Raw genomic sequence first — 6971 nt, 5'->3', positions numbered from 1 at the left:
AGGCACTGGTGCTGGGACTCGGGAACAGAGGGGCCACGACTCGGCCTCTGCCCAGGCAGCGCTCACTGTCCTCCGGGAGCATGAAACCCCAGGCAGACAGCCATTGCCGCCGCCCGCTGACAAGTGCCACGTCTGAGGCCAGCTCGGGCTCAGGGGGTCCCCAGGCTGCAGGGACATGGAGAGGAGGAAGAGCTCAGATGTATCCTGAGACCCTGGAGGACTTTCAACCTGGCAGTGACCCAGCCACAGACACGACACCCCCGCGCACCCGTCCTGAGCCCTCTCACAGCCTGGCAGGTTCTCGGTTTCCAGAGGGAGCCGAAACCGGGACCCCGGGGCTGTGGATATTTGGACACGTTGGACAGCTCATCCAAGTCTCCTGGCTGGGTGGGGGAGGCTGGTTTCCACCCAGCCACAGGAATAACCTCTTGGCTCGTAATCCTTCAAATAGAAGACTCCTCGTCCCCACCCCCACCCCACCCTTTTTTGATGCCTTGGGGAATCAGATCAACGCCTGACATTCTCCCTCCAAATTACACGCATTCTCCAAATAACGTTTCTCAATGTCAGGATGCCCGCTAGAGCCCCCGAAGGCCTCTGTTGGGTGGAAGATAAGAGCCCTGCAATAGCCAAAAGTCAGAGCCCTTCCACGGGGAGGCATGGGGGTCTGACCTGGGCCCAACAGATCCCAGCCAAGATCCAGTCGACAACCCTGCCAGGCGGTGGCCAGGCTCTCATTGTTCAGGGCGGTGTGTCCTGACCTCCTTCTGTCCCCACTCAGGAAGGTGAGGCCTCCGGTTCCCCAGGCCTGTTTCCGTTCTGGCAGGAAGTCCCTGGCCCTGCCTCGGGGCCCATGGCTCTCACCCGGCTCTTCACTTCTGGCTCCAGCCGTGGCCTTTTTACCAGGAGGCATCTAAGAGTGGCGCCCGTTCACCCACGCCCTGGCGGTATCCCCGCCTCTTTGGGGTGGGCAGGTCCTTGAACATGGTGCGATTTCCCTCCTGTGAGCAAGGACTGTCAATGGCAAAAAGGAGGTGACTGGGTTGGCCATAATCCAAGTCCGTGAGCCCTTCGGAAGCGGAGCGTTTCCTCTGCTCACTGCAGCAGAGGAAGTCAGCGATGAGAGCACGGGGCGTTCGGTGACTCGATGTCTGTTTCTGGCTCGGTCGACGGGGAGGTCGCGTGCCAGGAAATGCAGGTGACCCGTGGACGCTGGAGCAACCACCAGCCCCCAGACAGCCAGAAGAGGGGACCTTAGTCCTACAACTGCAAGGCCTGAATGGGACCAATAACCCGAATGGCCTGCGCCCCCCGATGGGAGCCCTGCCCGGCTGAAACCTTGTTTCCTCCCTGTCAGAGCCTAAGAGAAGAACCCAGTCAGGTGCACTCCAACTTGTGACGTCCAGAACAATAAGCTCGCAAATGGGTGTTGCTGGGGTCAACCACCTTGTGGTAATTTGCTGCCCGGTGACAAAAAACTAACACAGCCTGGACACTCCGTCTCCCTTCACCGGTCAGACACGTGGCCCTCAGGGCTAGCTGAACTGACTCTGGCCACCCTGGGAGTCCTGGCAGTCCTGGCCCCGTGGGCCCCTTGGACTCTCGTGGGACCCCAGAGGTGACTGCCTGTCCTCCGGGCCCACAGTGTGGGGGAAGCCGGGCACATCGCAGCCGACCCCGCTCCGCACGCAGCAGCTCCACACGCTGCCGAGCAAAGCACAGAGTCCCAGGCGAAGGTCCCTTGCAGGCGTCTGGGTCGCCTTCCTGTCGAGGCCGGTGTCTCCATCAGAGCGGCAGGGTCTACTGGCGTCACCCGGGTCTGCTCTGTCCTCTGGTATACTGGGAGAGAGCCCTGGCTCTGGGCTGGGCCCCTGAGCCCGGGAAGCAACAGCATTTTCTTTGTGTGTCTGTGTGTGTGTGTCACTGTGTCACCCAGGCTGGAGTGCAGTGGCACACTCACGGCCACCCCAGTGTCAACCTGCTGGACTCCCGCGATCCTTCTGCCTCAACCTTCCTACAGGTGCACGCTACCACGCCTGGTTAATTTGTTGATTTATTGTAGAGACGAGGCCTCACCACGTTGCTGGTCTCGAACCCACATGCTCAGGCAATCCTTTCGCCTCGGCCTCCCAAAGTGCAGGATTACAGGCTTGAGCCATGCTGCCGGCCTAGCCCAACCTTTCCATTCGTGGCTTAGCATCATAATCTCCAGTAAAATTTCAGGTTCCTTGTCAAGGCAGAAGATCAAAGAACACCCCTTGACTGGCCCAAGCCCTAGAAATGATAATAAGACACCGTTTGGTCCAGGAGCTGGCGGATGGCAAACCTCTGACAAGTCTCTTGCAGGAAAGCCCCACCCCTTATCTCCTCCCATCTAGCCCACCACCTGAAGGCATGAGATGCGGATGTCTGGCCACCACAAGATCTAAGACTTAGGGGACTACGATCAACATCAAAGACCAAAAGTCCCGACCCCAAAGGCCCCTAAACATCCCCAGTTCTTGGCCCTTAGATGCCGCAGTATCCTTCTTTCAACTTTCTTCCTTGTTGCAATCTTGCATGATTCCGGCAGCCTCGCCACCGGCACCAACCCACCTCGCCTCGGGTTACCTTCCAGGCGCCACTTAGCAGCCCCAAGAAAGCGGAATCTTGATTGTCAGGAAAGTGAGACAGAGGCAAGTTCACCCGCCAGACCCCCTGGGCTCGGTCACCAGAGGGGCGTGGCTGGAGCTTGGTACGGAGGTGGACTGACCACAGAAGTGCTGGCTGGAAGCTGGTTTACGCAGCAGGCCAACCCGCAGGCACCCGCCCTCCGGGACGCAGGGGAGGTCTGCCTTGGGAGGGTGGGTCTCCGGACCAGGGGCACCGGGACGGCTGAAAATGACGGTTTCCACTCTCAGAGGCGAAATCCTGGGCCGGCACCCAGCACCGGTGGCAACCAGGCTTCCGACACTCAGGACAGGGAGGGAGGGGAGTCACATTCTTGGATGTTGACTTGGCACCCAGTTTGAACTTGAGTTGGATTTCCTGGAGCCAGCAGCGGGGTGTGGCCACCCTTGACACAGCTTCCACTTCTTTGCCTCCTCCCGGTCCCTCAAGGTGGCGGAGACAGATCCGTGTATCTCCTCGTGCGACCTCCTCCTGGCGTCCCTCCCTATGGGACACCTGGGATCAACTGGCCTTCCACACCCATCCCCACATGGGCTGAACAGCGGCGTCATGGCCGCCAGGTCTCAGCCACGGTGTGCCTCCACGGAACCCACCACGCCTGCCTCCTCTAAACCACCGATCGCAGCCTCCGGAGGGAACCTTGCTTGCAAAATGGCTTGACCCCGATAAAGGCACACCTGGTGCCATGGTTGTGGAGCCAAGTGTGGGCAGCACAGAGGGCCGGGCAGCCTGGGTGAGGCCAGGCCGTCTCGTGGACCCCTGGTAGCCGCCTGGTGCTGTGGCAGCATGCGGCAGATGCTCAAATATATTTCTTGTGTAATTGAGTGAATAAACGCATGTAGCTGCTTCGGGATCAACAGTTGGCCTCATGGCAATCGCGGGGGATGACTCCCACTAGCCCAGCAGCGGAAAGGGGGTGGTAGCAGTTAGAGGTATTTCCTTTTGAAAGGCAAGAGAGGCAAGTTGCAACTCTAAAGACCCGCCAGCTGGCGGGGCAGGTTTTAAGAAAGGCCAAATGGCCCAGAGACTGGCTATTTCACGGAAATGGAAAAGAGTCTTATCTAAAACCCCCCTTCTGAAGTTGACGGTTTACAAGCCTGCACTTCCTGGAAACCATTTGTTCTTTGAAAAATCTGATTTTACTGAGTACAACCTTGTAAGATTCCAGAGGAGGTTTGTAATCACTCAACACGATCCCCCTCCCTTACCTAAACAAGGGTATAAGACCCCACGTCTCCTGTTCTGGGGCGCTCGGTTTGGACGCATTAGTTCCATTGAGCCTGCTGTGCCAGCCAGCGTGATAAAGTGCCCCTTCCTATAATAGTCTTGGTGTCACGATCTCTATTTTTCCTGCTACAGTGCTGATGGCTTCTGCAGAGCCAGGAGCACGGGAAGAGGCAGAGACATGCGAGGCCTTCCAAAGGGACAGGAGCAGACAGACGTCCCTCGTCTCTGTGTAGAGAAGGCCGGTCCCTCGGAGGGGCGGGGAGGCAGCCTTCTCGGTCACCCCTACTACGTGGACCCTCGGGGAAGGCCCATGCCCCTTCCCTGGCCCACTGCCTCCCTGCCGTGGGCGCTCCAGGACGCCCCTGGGTGGTCCCTGGAGAGGGTGGCCACTCTGGTTTCCCTCTGGGACCTGCCTCTCTGGGCCCCGGTTTCTGACCTACACACTGCCGGGGACTCTCGGGAGACGTGAAATGCACGTGCCCGGCACAGGGAACCTACCATGGGAGGCGCAGAGTCCACTGAGGTCACAGAGACCCAGACCTGCCTCCTCTTAGCCTGCAGGCCCAGGGGCTCCTCTCCTGCCTCCAATGGTCTCCGTGGCTGCCGGACGTCCCCTCCTCCGGCTTCTCAAGGCATTTGCTCTCCATTCATGTCTCTCCTGTTCTCACACTGAGCAGCGGGGACCCAATTCCCCTGGGACACCTTCCCTTGGCCTCCAGCCACTGATGCCAGACTCCTCCTCCTTTGGGGCTCCAGCCACTTGCCGCCTCCTCCAGGAAGCCCCTCCCGTTGGAGACAGATCCCTGCCTCCCTGTGCTCCCTGTGCCTGGGTCCTCCGATGCCATAAATTCCGGGTCTGCCGGCCCCTCCCGGCTGGTACCCCGTGGCATGGCTGAGGCCTGAAGTCTTCAGGTGAGGGCGTGCTGGGATGCCAGGGGTCCCCGCACCCGCACCGCCTGGCTCTCCGTGTTCCAGACGCAGCATGTAACCCTTCCCGACTCAGGGTCCTCCCTTGACGTGCCCGGAACCTGCAGGGCCACGCGTGGCCCTCAGCCTTTCCCTGCGAGTCTGAGCGTCGGCCTCCCGCCAGGCCTTAGAGGTCAGGCAAGGAAGGCCGGTGTCTTGCGCGACCCGGGTGCCTCATGCCACTAAGAGGAAGGACAGGCCAGGCGCAGTGGCTCAAGGCTGCAACCCTGGCCTTTTGGGAGGCTGGCCGAGAGGACTGCCTGAGCCCAGGGATTCGAGACCCACCCGGACCTCGTCTCTACAGTATATCAAAAAATGAGCTGGGTGTGGTGGCGCACACCTGTAGTTCTGGCTACTTGGAAGGCTGAGGCAGGAGGAGGATTGCTTGAGCCCAGCAGGTCGAGGCTGCGGTGGCCGGGAGCAGCCACTGCACTCCAGTCTGGGTGACAGAGTGAGACTCCAATTCAAGAAAGAAAAAAAAAAAAAAGAGAAGTCGCCCTTAAATCAACCAAGGTTTTATAAAATGATCAAGCTAATTGCCGGCAAGGAGTAGAACTAAACAGACCCATTCACATAACGTCCGGGAAGTGTAAACTGATAACAAGCAGCCACTCTGGAGGGCACCCTGGCATGAGCATCAGGGGCCCTACGAAGTCCGGGGCTTCTGACCCAGCAATCCCGCCTGCAGGAATGCACGGCGGATCTGTGTGCCCAGGGTGCTGGCACTTCATGCCAAGAGGACGGACAGGAGCAAAGCTCAGGAATTCTCTAAACCTTGAAAGAGGGAGGCTGTGCCCTGACAATAGCACAGCCACATGACAGAGCCCTTGATGACAATTAGACACCCCATTGAGGCTCTGGAAAGGACACGTGTGGGAGGTTGGAAAAGAGATCGTTGGTCGCCAGGAGCGAAGAGGGACTGGCCCCAGAGGAGTGTGGGGTGACACATTCAGTGACAACAGGGGCACGCCTGGATATGGCCCCAAGCGGGGGTTGGAGCCTGGTGAGGGATCCTAGGCGTGGCCACCCGGGAAGTTCCTGTCCCCTCAGCTCCAGCTTGGACATGCCAGTCACGCAGAGGCTGTGGGCAAGGTGTTCTCTGTTTGCTGACCCATTTGGCACCTGGGCATCGTGGATGTCTGGGCATCCTTCCTGGAGGCAGCTGGCCTCCCACCCCGGGCTGGTTCAGACCAGTCAGGCACACCTGGGTCGATGTCCATGACCCGTGGTTACCTTAGTTCACCTTTAGGTCACTATAATACCAGAACTCCGGACCTGGGGAGAACTCAGCTACCACGGGCATCTGCGACCTGTCTGGGAGCCTTCTACACTGGGCTGCACCCTGAAAGCCCCGCCCTGGATGCTCCCCCGTGCCCCGCCCTGGGTTGAAGGCCTTGTCACCCTGCGCCTGCGGAGTTCTGAGCAGGCTGCTGCTGCTCCTGGACCATCTACCCTGCGAGCTCCTGAGTGAAGCGCATCCGAGGTCTCCGGGTCATGCCTACCCTTTGGGAGTCTCTGGGGTCCCACGTGGCTCGAAGAGCTGAGGGAATGGGGAGGGGACGGTGGGCTGGGCTGTCCCTCTCGGAGCTGGTGATTGACTCCACGGCAGTCAAGTTCGTCCAGACTCGTGGACGTGCACGCTGCAAGGGTGGACTTGACATTGTGTAAATCACACCATAACGAGTCTGCCTGTGACCAGAAGAACCTGCTGAGGGACGCTGAGCAGCCGGGAAGCAGACGGGGCTCCAGTGACCTGCAGAGCGAGGCCAGAGAGGCCGGAGCTGGGAGGGAGGCGGGCACATTCGGGGAGGCAGATGGACGGGAACACGTGCCAGAGTGGCTCCCGGAGGCGAAAGTCCGCACTGTCCTCCTCCCTCCGTTTTGCTTGGGTTTGCAGCAAACGGCTCTTCTGTGATGGGGGAGGGAAGTTAGCCACTTGGAAGCCCCGCCCACCAGCTGCGGCGGTCAAGGGGCTCTTCTCTTCCCAGATCCGCCCAGCAGGAGGGAATCCCCGGAGGGCACCCCGGGGCTGGCGAGACCCCGGGGAGAGCAGAGGGCCGGCGGGAGTGAGATCGCCCGGAGAGGCGGGCGGGGGGGGGGGGGGAAGG

The sequence above is a fragment of the Carlito syrichta genome, unplaced genomic scaffold (assembly GCF_000164805.1).
Source record: "Carlito syrichta isolate Samal-C Ts95f unplaced genomic scaffold, Tarsius_syrichta-2.0.1 Scaffold297152, whole genome shotgun sequence".
NCBI lineage: Eukaryota > Metazoa > Chordata > Mammalia > Primates > Tarsiidae > Carlito > Carlito syrichta.
The sequence above is the reverse complement of the archived record's forward strand: the minus strand, read 5'-3'. Positions refer to the sequence as shown.